The sequence below is a fragment of the Tamandua tetradactyla genome, chromosome 2, assembly GCF_023851605.1.
Source record: "Tamandua tetradactyla isolate mTamTet1 chromosome 2, mTamTet1.pri, whole genome shotgun sequence".
Taxonomy (NCBI): Eukaryota; Metazoa; Chordata; class Mammalia; order Pilosa; family Myrmecophagidae; genus Tamandua; species Tamandua tetradactyla.
In genome coordinates, this window is record NC_135328.1 from 51,964,127 (window position 1) to 51,981,695 (window position 17,569).

Sequence of the window (17,569 nt, forward strand, 5' to 3'; positions counted from 1 at the left end):
GGAAAGGAGGGGGCACATAAGACCTGGAGATACACAGAGCAATGTACCAACTCAAGCTGTTGATTGGCAAACCCAAACTGTGTCTTGCTCTGAAAAGGATTTTTCTTTTTCTCTTTTGTGGCTGCGTTTCTACGGATTGATTACTCTTTGGATACAGCTGCAGGGCTTCTCGGGCTCCACTGCCCCAGGCATAGGCAGAAACTGGTGTTTGAGAGTTTATCTAGCCTGTGCCTTCCCCAGGAGAGGGGTGGGGCCCAGCTCAGGTGGAATCCCTCCCTCAAGGAATTCAGACCCCAGGGTTTGGAAAAGTGAAGAGATTAAAGCCAGCCTACAACTTCTCCTCTGTCTCCACCATGCCCCCAGCAGGGAGAGTCTGCTGAAGTTAAAGGTACCGCATCACCTTATGCCGATGGGACCTGCAGGCAGAAAAGTGCCACATACCGGGCAGGGTAGGAAAAACACAGAGTCCAGAGACCACATAGGAAAACCTTTTAATCTGCTGGGTCTCACCCTCAGGGAAAACTGATGCAGCTGACTCCTTCCCCCTGAGAGGAGACCAGTTTGGTCTGGGAAAATCTGGCTGGGGTCTATAATACCTAAGTAGACTCTCCTAAGGGATGGGGGAAAGCACCATAGAGGCGGGGCAAGAAACAAAAAAACAATAACTGAAAAATTCTCATCTATTAAACAAAACCTAAGCTAGAGGACTAGAATAAGCTGAACTGAATGTCAAAGAACAGATAGACAACAAAGTCATCTAGCAAGAAAATCCTAGGGAAGAAAAAGTGAAACAAATCTCCAGAATAAACTAATTAAACTAGTAATTAAATGCCTAGATGCCAGCAAAAAATAATGAATCATACTAGGAAAACTGAGGAAATGACCCAGTCAAAGGAACACACAAATGAGATACAGGAGTTGAAACAATTAATTCAGAATGTTTGAACAGATATGGAAAACCTCATCAAAAATCAAATCAATGAATTGAGGGAGGATATAAAGAAGGCAAGGAATGAACAAAAAGAAGAAATCGAAATCGAAAGTCTGAAAGGCACAGTAGAAGAGATGGAAAAAAAACAATGGAAACCTACAATGTCAGATTTCAAGAGGCATAAGATAGGATTAGTGAACTGGAGGACGGGACATCTGAAATCTGACAAGCAAAAGAAAATACAGGGAAAACAATGGAAAAATATGAGCAGGGACTCAGGTAATTGAATGACAACATGAAGTGCACGAATATAAAAACGAATATATTCCAACGCACCAGTGCTCACCCAGCCTCTGCTTTTTCACATCTGCTCTTGTCCCATTGGCCAAAGCAAGTCACATGGGCAAGCCCAGAGTTGATATGGGAGAGAACTATACAAGGATATGGATTCTGAGAGCATTGATTCATTAGGGACTATTGTAAAGTGACAGTCCACCACAAAAATGGGTCAGAGATCCGCTTAGGAACTTCGCAGTGCTGGTCTCTAGGATTCTAAGCTGCCTGGGAGGTCTTTTTGGGGTGACTGAGATGTTCTAAAATTGGATTGTAGAGATTGCTGCACTACTGTGCATATTTATTAAATATCACTGAATTGTACACTTAAAATGAGTGCACTTTGTGGTAGGTAAATTATACCTTAATAAAGTTATTTCAAGCAGACAAAAGTCCTATTTGCCAGCTGTGGAGGTGACTCTGTCTAAAATGTCTCTCCATAGCACTTTGATCTTCAGCTCTGTGGGCGGCCACAGCCAAGCCCATGCTGAAACATTTCACAACTAGTATGACAATGATGTCACTGCTTGGGGTCCTCCAGGCAGGATTTATCAAATCAAATATGCAGTGGAAGCTGCCAAACAAGGTTCAGCCACAGTTGGTTTGAAATCGAAAACCCATGCAGTTTTGGTTGCATTGAAGATGGCACAGTCAGAGTTTGCAGCCCATCCAAGAAAAAAAAATCTCCATTGTGACAACCATATTGGTATTTCAGTTGCAGGCTTACTGTTGATGCTAAACTGTTACATAATTTCCCATGCCAGGAGTGTTTGGATTCCAGATTTGTACTTGGCAGACCTCTACCTGTGTCGTCTTATCTCTAATTGGAAGCAAGACCCAGACACTGGCACAACCCACAGCTGGAGACCACATGGGGTGGGGCTGCTGCCCATTGCTGGTTATGACAATATGGGCTTTCACATTTTCCAAGCCTGCCCATCTGCTAGCTACTTCGACTGCAGAGTTCTGTCCACTGGAGCCCATTCTTTATCTGTAATTTTAAGTCTTTCATAAGAGTTGGGAAATTTTCAGTGATAATTTCCTCCTTAGTTTTTCTCCTCCTTTCCCCTTCTCTTCTCCTTCTGGGACACCCACAACACTTTTGGAAAGCAGCTGCTGCCATATAAGAAATCTGGGCTCTTGTGCTAGTGAGGCCGTGTAGAGGAGAACAGAGGCACCCTTGCCAACTGCCCAACCTGAGGAAGGCCTTTGGTCCACAAAAGCCCAGCTAAGTCACCGGATGACCACTGTTGCATGAGGGACCCCAGGCCAAGCCCAACACAAATCACCAACTGAGTCCAGACAGAATTGCAGAGCAATAAGCTAATGGTTTTAAGCCACTAGGTTTTGGGGTGATTTGTTACACAGCAATAGATACCTGGAAACAGTCCCCTTATAAATTAAAGGGGAAACTGAGAGAGGAGAGGTGATTATCCCAGTGTAATCAGTGAGTCCATGGCAGCCCCAGGATGGACATTCAGGCCTTCTGACCTAGCCCAAAGCTCTGTCTGCAACCCCACAACCACCATGTCTCCCATCTTGAAGTTGTCTGTTTTTGCATTGGTCACAATCAGCGCTGGGACTTCTGTTCACATGCCAGGCAGACCACTTCCCCTGCAGTTGTGAGGAGGGTTGCAATGGGTAAGATGAGTAGTGCTGAGTCTTTGGCCTATGATGTGGCTCATACAAAGAACTCAGTGGTTTGAATAGCAATATGCATGGTTTCCAGGAGGTGCATACAGACGTGATAGGACAGCTGAAGAATGATCATTCGTTCGTTCACCAAATACTTATAGTGCACCTGACTACATGCCCAACATTGCTCTAAGTGTGGCACAGGCAGTGGTGGAGTGTTCTGGCACTGGCTCACACTGCACCGGTTTATGAGAGCTGACTCTGGGTATCTCTTCCCAACTACCTGTTCAATAATTTCATTTGGTAGCTTCAAATCAGCCACAGTGAGAACAAAGTACACCGTGGAAATCAGCAAACACTATAAACAGGGGCTCCCTCCAGCCATCTGTCTTACCAACATACCACTGGTAATGGATGAACAAAACACACAATCCCTGCCCTCAGTGAAGCTGCTGCCCAGGTGATGAGCCTGATAATTTCTATCTCAGGGACTCAGCCCCAAGTTATGTGGAGTCCCAAGACCTGCCTTCCAGAAGCTTCTGTTCTAGGAGACAGACAATGGTGCCTCAGTTTTTTTTTAATTTAATTTACTAATTTTTTAATTAGAGAACAATCATGCATTAAATACAGGATTCCCTTATACTGCCCTATTATTAACACCTTGCATTGGTGTGGAGCATTTGTTACAACTGATGAAAGCACATCTTAAAAATTTATCTATTTATTTATTTATTTTACTTGCAAGCACATTTTTATAATTGCACAATTAACTACAGCCCATGGTTTAACTTAGGGTTCACTGCGTAGTGCAGTCCATGAATTTATTTTTAAATTTCTGATTCTATCACCATATGTACAGCCTAACATTTCCTGTTTAACCACATTTAGACAAATATATTTCAGTGCTGTTAATTACGTTCACAATGCTGCACTATGATGACCAGCATCCATTACCAAAACATTTCCATCATCCTAAATAGGAATCCCTGTACGTTTAAGTCTAACTTTCCATTCCCTATTCCCACCCTCTCCTCTGATAACCTATATCCTAGTTCTGACTCTATAAGTTTGCTTATTCTAAATATTTCATATTGGTGAGTTTGTACAATATTTGTCCTTTTTATCTGGCTTATTTCACTCAACTTGATGTCTTCAAGGTTCATCTATGTTGATGCATGTGTCAGAACTTCATTCCTTTTTACAACCGAATAATATTCTATGGTGTGTGTATAGCACATTTTTTAAACTTTTTTTTAGTATGAAATATAAGATATATACCAAAAAAAAGCAATAAATTTCCAAGTATATTTTAATAAGTAGGTATAGAACAGATTTTAAAGTTTGGTATGAGGTACAGTTCCATGATTTTTCATTTTTTCTTCTCACTGCTCCAAGACACTGGAGATCAACAGAAATACCAATATAATGATTCAGCAGTCATACTCATTTGTTAAATCTTATCTTCTGTTATATTCCTCCTTCTCTTTAAATAACATAATATAAGCAATAAATATCAAAACACATTGCAACAATCAGTTGTAGAACAGATTTCTGAGTTTGGTATGGATTGCAATTCCACAATTTTCATTTTTCTTTCTAGTTGTTCCACGGAGGCTAAAATAAATATCAGGATAATGATCAGCACTCCTACTCATTTGTTAAACCTGACCTTCTCTGTATAATTCCACCATCACGTTTGATCTTTCTCCCACTCTTTAGGGGTACTTGGACTAGGCCTATTCTAACTTTTTCATGTTGGAAATGTTGGAAGGGGCTGTCAATAATATGGGATGGGGGATGGAACTAGTTGATGTTCTGGAGAGGCTGGCCCCTCTGCATTTCAGGGCTTCTCTGGTCCAGGGACCCATCTGGAGGTTGTAGGTTTTGGAGAGTTACCCTAGTGTGAGGAAACTTTATAGAATCTTATATAATGCCCTAGGTATTCTTTAAGATTGGCAGGAATGGTTTTGGTTGGAGTTTAGCAAGTTACGACAGGTGTATACCACATTTTGTTTATCCATTCATTGGTTGATGGACTCTTGAGCTACTTCCATCTTTTGGCAATTGTGAATAATGCCGCTATGAACATCAGTGTGCAAATATGTGTTCAAGCCCCTGCTTACTTTTTTTTTTTTGGTATATGCCTAGTAGTGGGACTGCCGGGTCATATGGTAATTCTATACTTAGCTTTCTGAGGAATCACCAAATTGTCTTCCACAGCACCTGCACCATTTTACATTGCTATTAGCAACGAATGTTTCTATTTCTCCACATCCTCCTCACACTTGTAATTTTCCATTTTTAAAATAGCAGCCACAATGGTATCTCATTGTGGTTTTGAATTTCATTTCCCTGATGACTAATGATGTTGAGCATCTTTTCATGTGCTTACTGGCCATTTGTATATCTTCTTTGGAGAGATGTCTATTCAAGTCTTTTGCCCATTTTTAAACTGAATTGGTTTGTGTTTCTGTTGTTAAGCTGAAGGATTTCTTTATGTATTTTGGGTACTAAACCTTCATCAGCTACAAGGTTTCCAAATACTTTCTCCCATTGTGTAGGCTGTCATTTTATTTTCATTTTAAATTCCCTTGATGCACAAAAGCTTTTTTTATTTTGATGAGGTCCCATTTATCTATTTTTTTCCTCTTGTTGATTGTGCTTTGGGTGTAAAGTCTAAGAAACTATGGTCTAACATAAGGTCTTGAAGATGTCCCCCTACATTTTCTTCTAGGAGTTTGATAAGTTATGATGCCCATCTTTAAGTCTTTGATCCATTTGGAGTTGACTTTTGTATATGGTGTGAAGTAGGGTTCCTCCTTTTTTTTTTTTAATTTTTCAAATGGAGATCCAATTTTCCCAGTTGTTGAAGATATTATTCTTTCCCGACTGAGTGGTCTTTGTCAAAAATCAGTTGGTCATAAATGTGAGGGTTGATCCTTGGCCTCCCGATTCTTGTCCATTGGCTTATATGTCTCCTCTGTGCCAAAATCATGATGTTTTGATTACTGTGGCTTTTTAAGATTTGGAAGTGTGAGTCCTCCAACTTCATTCTTCCTTTTTAAGATGCCTTTAGCTATTTGGGGCCCCTTACCCTTCCATATAAATTTGATGATTAGCTTTTCCATTTCCACAAAGAAGGTTGTTAGAATTTAGATTGGGATTGCATTGAATCTATACATTGCTCTGAGTAGGATTGACATCTTAACAATATTTAGTCTTCCAATCCATGAACACAAAGTGTCCTTCCATTTATGTAAGTCTTCTTTGATTTATTTTAGCAATGTTTTGTAGTCTTCTCCATGCAAGTCCTTTACATCCTTGGTTAAAATTTATTCCAATATATTTGATTCTTTTATTTGTTATTGTAAATGGAATTTTTTTCTTGGTTTCATCTGATTGTTCATTGCATGTATATATAAATACTACTGATTTTTGTGTGTTGATCTTGCAACCTGCCACTTTGCTAAATTCATTTATTAGTTCTAAGAGCTTTCTTGCGGATTATTTAGGATTTTCTGTGGGATCATCTCATCTGCAAATAGGGAAAGTTTTACTTCTTCCTTCACAATTGAGTTGCCTTTTATTTCTTTTTCTTGCCTAAATGCTCTGGCAAGAACTTCCAGTACAATGTTGAATAACAGTGGTGATAGTGGGCATCCTTGTCTTGTTCCTGATCTTAGAGGGAAAGCTTTTAGTCTTTCCCCATTAAGTAGGGTGGGTATTAGCTGTGGGATTTTCATATATGCTCTTCTTCATGTTGAGGAAGTTTCCTTCTATTCCTCGTGTTCTAAGTCTTTTTATCAAGAAGCGGTGCTGGATTTTGTCAAATGTCTTTTCTGCATCAATTGAGATGATCATGTGTTTTCCCCCCTTTTGTTCTGTTAGTGTGGTATATTACATTAACTGATTTTAATGATGATACCCATGCATATCAGAGATAAATCTCACTTGATCGTGGTGTATAATTCTTTTAATGTGCTGTTGGATTCAATTTGCTAGTATTTTGTTGAGAATTTTTGCATCTACATTCATAATAGATATTGGTCTTTAACTTCCTTTTCTTGTGGTATCTTTATCTGGCTTTGGAATGAAGGTGATGTTGGCCTTGTAGAATGAATTAGGGAGTGTGCCCTCCTTTTCAATTTTTTTTGAAGAGTTTGAGCGGAACTGGCGTTGTCTTCTTGGAATGTTTAGTAAAATTCTCCTATGAAGCCATGTGGTCCTGGGCTTTTCATTTTTAGGAGGTTTTTGATTATAGATTCAATCTCCTTACGAGTAATTGTTTCCTGAGATCTTCTTATTTCTTCTTGGGTCAGGTAGTTTGTGTGTTTCTAAGAATTTGTCCATCTCCTCTAGGTTATTTAATTTATTGGCAAACAGTTGTTTACAGTATCATTTTATAGTCCTTTATATTTCAGCAGAGCCAGTAGTAATATACTTTTCATTTCTGATTCTGATTTTTGTAATTTGTCTCCTCTCTTTTTCTTTGTCAGTCCAGCTAAAGGAAACTTTTCAAAGAACCAACTTTTGGTTTTGTTGATTCTCTCTATTGTTTTCTTGTTCTTTATTTATCTCTTCTCTAATCTTTGTTATTTCCTTCCTTCTTCTCACTTTGGATTTAGTTTGATCTCCTTTTTCTAGTTCTTCCAGTTTTGAAGTTAGGTCTCTGATTTGATGTCTTTCTTATTTTTTAATGTAAGCATTTAGAGATATAGTTTGCCTTTCAGCACTGCCTTTGCTGCATCTCATACCTTTTTGGTATATTGTATTTTCACTTTCATTCACCTCAAGATATTTCCTAATTTCCCCTTTGAATTCCCCTTTAACCTATTGGTTGTTTAAGAGAATGTTGTTTAATTTTCACATATTTGTGAATTTTCCATTTCCCCCATTATTGATTTTTAGCTTCATTTTGTGGTCAGAGAAGATACATCAAATGATTTCAATATTTTTTAATTTATTGAAACTTGTTTTGTGACTCAAGATATGCTCTATCCTGGAAAATGATTCATGGGCACCCAAGAAGAATGTGTATTCTTTTGTTGTTGGGTGAAGTGTTCTATATATATCTGTTAGGTCTAACTGGTTTGAGTATCGTTCAGATCTTGGATTTCCTTACTGATCTTCTAACTAGCTGTTCCATCCATTATTGAAAATGGTGTATTAAAGTCTCCTACTAATGTAGAACAATGAATTTCTCCTGTCAAATATGTCAATATTTTATTTGGGGGATCTGCTGTTAGGTGCATATATATGTATAACTGTTGCATCTTCTTATTGAATTGATCCCTTTATCAGTATATAAGACCGTCTTTGTCCCTTGTAAATGTTTTTGACTTAAAGTCTGTTTTATCTGCCATTAATATAGCTACCCCAGCTCTCTTTGTATAGTTGGGTCATGCCTTTTTATCCTGTCAATCTCTGCCTTTTGACTGGAAAGTTCAATCCGTTTACATTTAAAGTCATTACTGATAGTGCAGGACTTTGTTCTGCCATTTTGCTATTTAGGCTTTGTAAGTCTTTCACCTTTTTTTGTCCCACAACTTGTCATTAATGCCTGCTTTTGTATTTATTTGATTTTTTGTTGTTGTACCATATTGAGTGGCTTCGCTTTACTATTTGGATATACTTTTCACATTTATTTCTTGTGGTTACCATGGGGTTAGAATTTAACATCCTGAGTTTATAACAATTATATTTGGTTTTACCAATTCGAATTCAAAATCATACACATACATTTTTCCTGTACCCCTCCATCCCACCTTTTTTTTGTACTCATTACTACTTATATCTCCACTCATTGTGGTAACGTATCATTACTTTTTATGTATTTGCATCTTAGCACCTGCAGGAAATAAGAAGTGGAGTTACATAGCAAACAATACAATATAATAGTACTGGCATTTATGACTACCCAAATTGTTACCTTTACTGGAAATCTTTATTTCTTTATGCCACTGTGAACCACTCTCTAGTGCCTTTTCCTTTCAGTCTGAAGAACGCCCTTTAGCCTTGCTTGTAGGGCAGGTCTAGTGGCAATGAATTCCCTCAGTTTTTTGTTTATCTGAGGATATCTTAATTTCTCCTTCATTTTTTTTCCTGTTTACAACCACTTTATTCAGTCCAATCTAACAGGCAAGTTCCCAGCAAAATGTACAAATATAAGTGAGGTCTTCTTGGGTTAATGAGGAAGCCAGTGGGTTACATGGAACTGAGTACCAAGGCCAAGGGGACATCACTGAGGTCTCGGCGTCAGATCCAGTCAGACACCCTGGGTGGAAGATGGGCTGATGCCCCGGCGCCGACATCTGTCTTCATACAGTTGGACATACTGCAAGCCATGCCTCCAACAATCATTTCAGAGACATTAGGGGAACTGATACAAAGAAACAGAACCAGAGTCCAGGTGCACCCCAGCTGTTTCTCCTTTGTAAGTTATGTCATAGCATGTGAACAGGAATCTTAGAACATTCTGCTAACAATGGGCCAGATGTTTTTTTTTTTTCCTCCCTTAGTGCCCACTGTGCTGGTTTGAAAGGATGTCTGGACCCTAGAAAGGCATGTTTTAATCAAAATCCCATTTCAGAAAGGCTGAAGAATCCCTATTCAATACTGTATGTTAGAAACTGTAAGCAGATCATCTCCCTGGATGATGTGATTTAGTCAAGAGTGGTTGTTAAACTGGATTAGGTGACGACATGTCTCCACCCATGTGGGTGGGTCTTGATAAGTTTCTGGTGTCCTATAAAAGAGGAAACATTTTGGAGAAAGAGAGAGATTCTGAGAGAGCAGAGAAGAACGACACAGCCATGAAAGCAGAGAGCCCACAAGCCAGCAACCTTTGGAGATGAAGAAGGAAAATGCCTCCTGGGGAGCTTCATGAAACAGGAAGCCAGGAGAGAAAGTAGTAGATAATGTCTTGCTCACCATGTGCCCTTCCAGCTGAGAGAGAAACTGTGACTGTGTTTGCCACGTGCCTTTCCAGATGAGAGAGAGAGCCTGAACTTCATTGGCTTTCTTGAACCAGGGTATCTTTCCCTGGATGCCTTTGATTGGACATTTCTATAGACTTGTTTTAATTGGACATTTTCTCGGCCTTAGAACTGTAAATTAGCAACTGATTAAATTCCCCTTTTTAAAAGCTGTTCCTTTTCTGGTATACTGTATTCTGGCAGCTACCAAGCTAGAACACCCACTTGCCTGTTTCCACTTGTACCGGGACTCGGGTCTCTAAGTTACACACCCTGATGTTGAAAGTCTCACAGTACACGTCTCACAGACAACAGCAGCTATTTCCAAAGCAGTATCCTGCATATACAGTTTGTGACACTAAAGAAAGAAAGTGTCTTTGGCTAGCAATCCTCTGGGAACAGAGTCCCCCAGTTCTGACCAATGTCTAATTGAAAGCATAATTTAGAAGACTGATTTGGGAAGTGGATTGTGGAGTAAAAGTAAGAAACACACTCCAAAATGCCGTAGTCTCTGAGGATGGGGCCAGATTATGACCGAACTCACAAGTGGTCTTGCCTGAAGGCTACAAATTGTTTCTCACATAAATATTTTGGAGTCTACAGCTGATAACCTGCACATGGCTGAGTAAAACTCTTAATCTCTAGGTATGAGATGGTCAGAATCTAGCTCAAACCCCTTCCGCACACGTGGGGAAAACATTGCATTGGAAAGGGAGCTGCACCTCCGACAGCATTTCAAAGGCACGAAAGGCCTGCCAGCATGGAGAAAGTTCACAGGCAATATTACAGTTTTAATTCTGAAGGGCCCCTTGAGTTCCATTTGGCACTTTTCTGAATTTATCTGTCTGTGACAGACTTACAGGACATTTTGCTGGGATTTAACTCTGTGGCAAAATAGAAACTTTGGTCTTAGCCATAGTTCCATAAAAACAGTATTTTTAAAGGGGTTACTATGTCTGATTAAAGTAATATTTTTAGAAAGTGATATATAACAATAACAAAGTAAACATCTTCACATCTAAAGTAAGAGCAAAATGTCTCTACCAGCCTCTTATATTACACACAGTGAAAGAGTCAGTAGTGCTTACAAACAGTAGCACTCTTATAGGGAGTCATAAAAATACCAAAATAAGGCACAGTCTGTTACTGGTATAGACTTATGCTAAGCAATAGTGTTCTTTCTGGAAGGCACAAGTTGAAAATATAATCACCCAAAGGTTTAAAATATGGTTTTGCAGATAATGCGTATGAGGAAGACAGCTAACTTGGAAAAAACTCCCTCAACTGGAATCAGTAGCAATTAGTCAGTGACAATATTACTTCCAGATTACAACACACTGGAACTCAAGAAGTCTTTATCAGTCCATTTGTAAATCTGTAAAAGCACTGTGCAAAATGTGAGCTGAGCTGACTATACTTCTAGTTTGAGTGCATATTAAAAAGACAAAGGCACATTTCCTAGAAATCAAACTTGACTAACAAACAAACAAAAAAAATCACTTTAGATGTAATAGTAGATAGGCTTGATAATATAGCAGGTTCTGAGTCAAAAGTCTTGAAGCATTTCTTGAACAGAAGGCTTGAGCTTTCTCTGGTTATTCATGAAGAAAAACTCCACACGATGATGATGATGATGATAACAACAATAATGGTAATTCCAAGTGCCCGCATCTTGCAATTCTTCCACCAATATTTTTTCTTCAACTTGGCAGCACTTGTTTCCAATGGAGAAGCTCCTGCCCGCAGCGCGTCTGCGCGGTCACCTAACTCAGACAGCTTCCGATCTCTCTCTAGCATTTATCCACACTGACCCTCATGACGCCCACCACCTCATTCACTTGATTTTGTGTCTGCTGAAGTCTTCGATTACTGCCAGAGGCAGAGTGCGACACTACAGACCCACCTGCAGACATTTTGGCAGCAGGGGTGGCAGCGGGCAAGGACAAGCGGCCAGGAGATGGACTCTCTCTCCCTCATTTTTGAAAGAAATTCTCATGGATATAAAGTTCTCGCTTGGCTGTAGTTTTTTCCCCCGCACTTTAAGTATTTCAACCCACTGCTTTCTTGCTTCCATGGTTTCAGATGAAAAATTGGACTCCCTAGCACATAACACATTGCTTTTCTATTGCAGCTTTCAGAACTCTTTCCTTGTCCTTCGCATTTGATAGTGTGACCAATATATGATGGGGAGTATTTTTCTTCATGTTTATCCTGTCTGCTGTTTTTCTGGACTTCTCAGATGCGCCTATTCACATCTTTTGCTAAGTTTGGGAAGTTCTCTGTCATTATTTCTTTGACTATTCTTCTGTCCTTTTCTATCTTCTCTTTCTGGTACTCCTATAATGTGTATATTTGTATGTCTTTTGGTGTCCCAGAGATGACTTAGGCTATTTTTGCTTTTTATACTTATTTTTCCTTTCTGCTCCTCAGCTTGACTCATTTCAGCTGTCTTGTCTTCAAGTTTTCTGGTTCTTTCTTCTGCCAGCTCCAATCTTCTGTTCTTCATGGGGAATTTTTAATTTCAGTTATTGTCTTCTTCAACTCCAGTATCTTTGTCTGGTTCTTTTTTTGCAGCTTCATTCAGTGTTTTAACATGATTACTTTACAATTAGGTATTATTGTGCTGTCCATTTTTGAGTTTTTGTATCTAGTCCTGTTGCACAGTCTGTACTTTTTTTTTTTTTTTAACTTTATGAGAGAAGCTGGCAGTTGAAGAAGAGAGAACATGATCAGCAAGGGTGCCGCCCTCGTGAAGCTTTCGTTCCAGTGGAGCATGTAGAACTCATGAATCCTGAAGACGCCAGTTAGAAAGACAAATGAAAGTCTTAGAAAGGAAAGTTTTGATTGTCAAAACCTCTGAGAGGAGAAAAAATGAAAGGTGGCAGAGTAAGAAGCTTCAGGAGTCAATTCTTCCACCAGAACAACTATTAAACAGGCAGGGGCCGTCTGAGACGACTACTGGAGGCTGGGAGAACATGTACAGCATCCAGGGAAGACGGGGAGGAAGAGGCTGACAAAGACCAGTAAATTGCTCTCTCTGCCAGGGTTACCAGCATCCATTCCCGCTCTTGCAGCGGACCTGCCAGGGCGTCCAGACCCACGTCGCTCGCTGGTGACAGAAGCAGACATAGAATTCCTCTTCCCAAGACCAGGGGTGGGCCTGGCCGATCACTGGGGGCCTGGCTTCTAGGTAGCCACTGTTCGAGCCCACGCTGGACAAAGGCAGCAGCAGAGGAGAATTAAAGATGCTGTGCTTCCTCAGGGCTATGGGGAACAAGTTCAAGGGCTGCATTTGCTGAGCAGGTCAAGAACATTCAGCTTTAGGGAGCTGCGGAAGAAGCTCCCGGCACCCTTCCTGAACCCACTTCCAGGTACTTTGGAGCTGGTCTGGATCCCCTTCATGGGTCCTTATCCTCTCGCTGCTGGGAAAGACTGACGGGAAACTCCTCTCTAGCATGCTCTTCTTCCAAGAATTTGCCCTCCTGGTGAAAGCAGCTTGAGACAAGGAAAGAAACTATAGAGGCTTATAGCCTGGCACAAAGGCTTGCCTGCTTTAAATACCTGGGAAAGGGAGGTCGGTTTCCTGAAAAATAGAGGGGGTATTCGATCTCCTATAAATAGGGGGACTCCAAAACAACTAACGAGCACAACCCAGGGGACACAGGTCCAGAGAAGAGTGTGAGGAGCCTGCATACTGCATTTGCCTGGCATTTCCTAGGAGCTCAACTATTTTCTGAAGTGACAGAATGAACTCTAACCTAAAGGGAAGTCACCACTACATTTCTGAGAAACAAGCTCAAAGAGGGGAAGAGAGTTTCCTAAGGGCTTGGCAGGGCTTTGAGCACAAACCAGTGTAGCTGGGGTGTGGTGCATGGAGTTAGACTTTGTACCTCTAATGCTGGGGCTATCCTGGTCATGAACTTCGTACTAGATGAGAGGCCAGAGGCAAAAGGCCAGCTGTTCCCCGGACAATTGGAAAAAAACCTGCGTCTCAGGCTTGGTTTGAGGTTTCGTCTAGGCGGTGGAAGGAAGTATCCAGTAATTTGGTTCATGGGATGCAGGATAGTTCAGAACATGGGTCTGTCTGGATTCAGAAACTGGCTCTGCCACATACTAGCCAGGTGACACTCTGCGTCTCACTGTCCTCAGCTGTAAATTGGGTGCAGCTCTTAAAAAGCCTTGCAGGGTTGTTATGAAGAAAACAGGAAGGACGAAGGATGGAGCACCTCCTCAAATGCTCAGAGTGACATCAGGAACGTCACTGGTCTAATGAGCTTGGAGGGAGGAGGCAGGTGGCTCCTGCAGCTTTCCATGGGTCCCTTGCAGCTTTTATGCTGCACTGTACAGCTCCTTACCTACATAACAGATCTCACTGTGTCATCTCTTCCATCTTCCCATGAAACCCTCCAATGGCTCCTATGCACAGAGCCATCAGAAATGCATCCAGGCGTGCACTCAAAATGTGCATAAGAATGTTCATAGCAGCACAGACCTGACAACAATCAGATGTCCATCGATACTAGAACGAAAAATAAACTGTAGGGTGTTTGTACTATGGAAACCACACATCAAGCAAAGTGAACAAACTACAACGAGAGGCCACAACAAGGATAAATCTCACATAGTACTGAATGAAAGAAGCCACATAGGAAAAAGCACATACTGTGGGATTCTATTTATGGAGAATGTAAAGGCAAACTTAATGTAGTGTTATGCTGGTTTGAAATGATGTATGTACCCTAGAAAAGCCATGTTTTAATCCTAATCCCATTTTGTAAAGGCAGCCGTTTCTTCTAATCCCTATTCAGTATTGTATGTTTGAAACTGTAATCAGATCATCTTCCTGGAGATATGATTTAATCAAGAGTGGTTGTTAAACTGGATTAGCTGGAGGCATGTCTCCACCCATTTCGGTGGGTCTTGATTAGTTTCTGGAGTCCTTGAAAAGAGGAAACACTTTGGAGAATGAGCAATTCAGAGAGAGCAGAGCAGAACGACATAGCCACAGAAGTAGAGTCCACCAGCCAGTGAACTTTGGAGATGAAGAAGGAACATGCCTCCCGGAGAGCTTCATGAAACAGGAAGCCAGGAGAAGAAGCTAGCAGATGATGCCGTGTTCGCCATGTGCCCTTCCAGATGAGAGAGGAACCCTGACCGTGTTCACCATGTACCTTTCCAGATGAGAGAGAAACTCTGACTGTGTTTGCCATGTGCCCTTCCACTTCAGAGAGAAACCCTGAACTTCACTGGCCTTCTTGAACCAAGGTATCTTTCCCTGGATGCCTGAGATTGGACATTTCTATGGACTTGTTTAATTGGGACATCTTCTCGGCCTTAGAACTGTAAACTAGTAGTTTATTAAATTCCCCTTTTTAAAAGCCATCCCATGTATATCGCATTCCGGTAGCTAGTAAACTAGAACAATGATTTTACAAGCTGGGATGGTGGTGACCATGGGGTGACTAGAGGGGGCATCAGGGGGCTCCTGGGGTGCTGCTCCTTGACCTAGGAGCTGCCTACACAGTTGGGTTTAGTTGTGAAAATTCATCAAGCTGTACACTTAATGATTTCTAGAATTTGCTGTATGAATGTTACACTTGATTCCTTTTTTCAATAAAAGCAAAACCAAACCAACCCCCAAACCATCCTTCAGAGCTCCAATCTGTCCTCAACACCAACAGTGCCCCACAAGGTTTGGCAAGGCCAGGTGGCTGCCAACCTTGCCTATTATCCCCCTGTTTCCCTCTTCCCTATTTCCCTTGTCCCTTGTCTTCTGCAACTTGCTTCTGCTGTTCCCTCTGCCTGAAAGGATCCATCCCCTTGGCCTGGATATTTTCCTTCCACTTTGAAATTCTTCACCCTTGTCACTTGCTGGATGCTCTCCCTGATGTGAGAGGACTATGGAGTCAGATAAGCCTGTGCTTCTGGGACTTTGCCTTCTTAGGCCTATTTGCTCATCAGTAAAACGGCCATTAACTAAGAGGGGTGAAGCAGCCCAGACCTGGAACGGTTGCCCTGTCCCAGGGAACTATTTTGGGAAGCTCACAGCCTGTTCCTCACACCTCCTGCCTTTCAACAGCTAATAATGGCAGAGTCTGAGGAAGCTGAGGACAGGTGACAGGGAAGTGGGGCTGACCCAGTAAGCCCAAGCTGGACTAGGGAGGGAGTTGATCACAGCTGAGCTGGGGCTTGGGGGCCCTGTTTGACTCGATGATGGGTTCTGAGTCCCCATCACACCAACCAGCCCCCAGCCCACCCTGCTCAGCTCAGCCTTGGTTCCAGCTACCCAGTAGGCTCATAGAGCGAGGTACTCTGGTCAGTAGAATTACCTGGTTTATTCTTCACCTCACAAGCACTCACATCATTTACCAGGCACTTGTTCTGGGTCTAGCCTGGCATCTGTCCTCATGTCGCCCAGGGCTTCTTCAGGGGTGGCTGGATCCACCTGCATCAGAACCCCCAGGGCACATAAGAATGCAGACGCCAAGGCTCCAACCCAGCCTTACTGGATAAGCCAGGGTCCCAACAGGCTCCAGGAATCTGCCTTTTCTACAAGCTGATCCAGGTGCTCCATGAAGACAGAGAACCGTGGCTTAGTAGGAGAGACAGACTAGGAGCCAATTATAGTCCAGTGTGGTCAGCTTGAGGTAGGAAAGGGGATGCAACTATGGGAGCCTAGTGTCCCATTTCGCAGAGGGAACCTCTAAGTGAGAACAGACACTTGAGCAGGACTCAGCCAGGTAAAGTGGGATAGGAGGGGGTGGTGCATTCCAGGCAGCAGAACAACCTGTGCAAAGGCTGGGAAACAAAAGGGAGTCAGGCCCTGTATCTGCACTGAGAGTAATTCAATCTGGTGGGAGAGTGAGTGGAGGTAGAAGTGTGGAAAGGTGCGGTTGTTTACAAAGAGCCTCGTGAACCACCGAAAGGAATGTTTGGGGAAAAAGAGGTGTAGCTGGGAAACCAACTTCTTGTTTAGAATGCTCCCAAGATGCTCATTAAGTAGCATAAATGTGACTGAATCAATAAATCTTTGTTGAAAGAATGAAAGATGTAAGGAGTTCTTCTCAACCTCAATAAAGCTTCCATTCAATAAATTCGTTTAGGGTGCCTACGGGGTCCCCCAGCCCTCACACTTCAACAGCTGTCTGCTTTGTGTGATTCGCCCTTTTCGCTGGTCAGAAAAAGGAAGAGAAAAACAGGTCACTTCTGGGGCTTTGGTCTCGGTTTACTTATATGAAAAGTGGATCGGCTCAGACCCCACCATGCCGAAGTTGTGCCTTTGCCTTGAGCATGCGCTCTGACAGGCGCGCAGGTCGAGCCGATCCCGGGCGGGCTCTGGGTAACCGGGAAGACTTCACTCCCAGCACACATCCCAACGAAACCAAAGCTCCCACCAAAGGCCAACACACCCCCCAAGCTAGCGCCTGATTGGTCCGTCTTACTCACACTTCTGTTCGGCTTCATCTTTTGATTGGCTGTTTCGTCCTCTGTGCAGTGGTAGAACCCTCGCCTTTCCTGATTGGCCAAGCGCCTACCTGCGGTCGCTCTGGATTGGACGCCGACTTGGGCGACACCCTGGCTCCTAGGGACCCCGCTTTCTGATTTGCTGCTCGGGCCAGCCTCACGGCCTGCACACTGAATGGCTGAGTCGCTACCTGTATCAGCCTCCGATTGGGTGCGCACCGCCTCCTCGGCG

At 42.2% G+C, this 17,569-nt stretch overlaps 2 pseudogenes across 1 annotated transcript; one reads left to right on the forward strand and one right to left on the reverse strand.

The window, feature by feature from the left end:
• Positions 1 to 1,693: 1,693 nt before the first annotated feature.
• LOC143673714 (proteasome subunit alpha type-1 pseudogene) lies at positions 1,694 to 2,278 on the forward strand (annotated as a pseudogene).
• A 2,732-nt stretch (positions 2,279 to 5,010) lies between these two features.
• LOC143671801 (vesicle-associated membrane protein 3 pseudogene) lies at positions 5,011 to 17,428 on the reverse strand (annotated as a pseudogene). The gene is made up of 2 exons (XR_013169634.1): positions 17,320 to 17,428; positions 5,011 to 16,318 (listed from the first exon to the last, which is right to left on the reverse strand). The product of XR_013169634.1 is annotated as a vesicle-associated membrane protein 3 pseudogene (transcript).
• Positions 17,429 to 17,569: the final 141 nt, after the last annotated feature.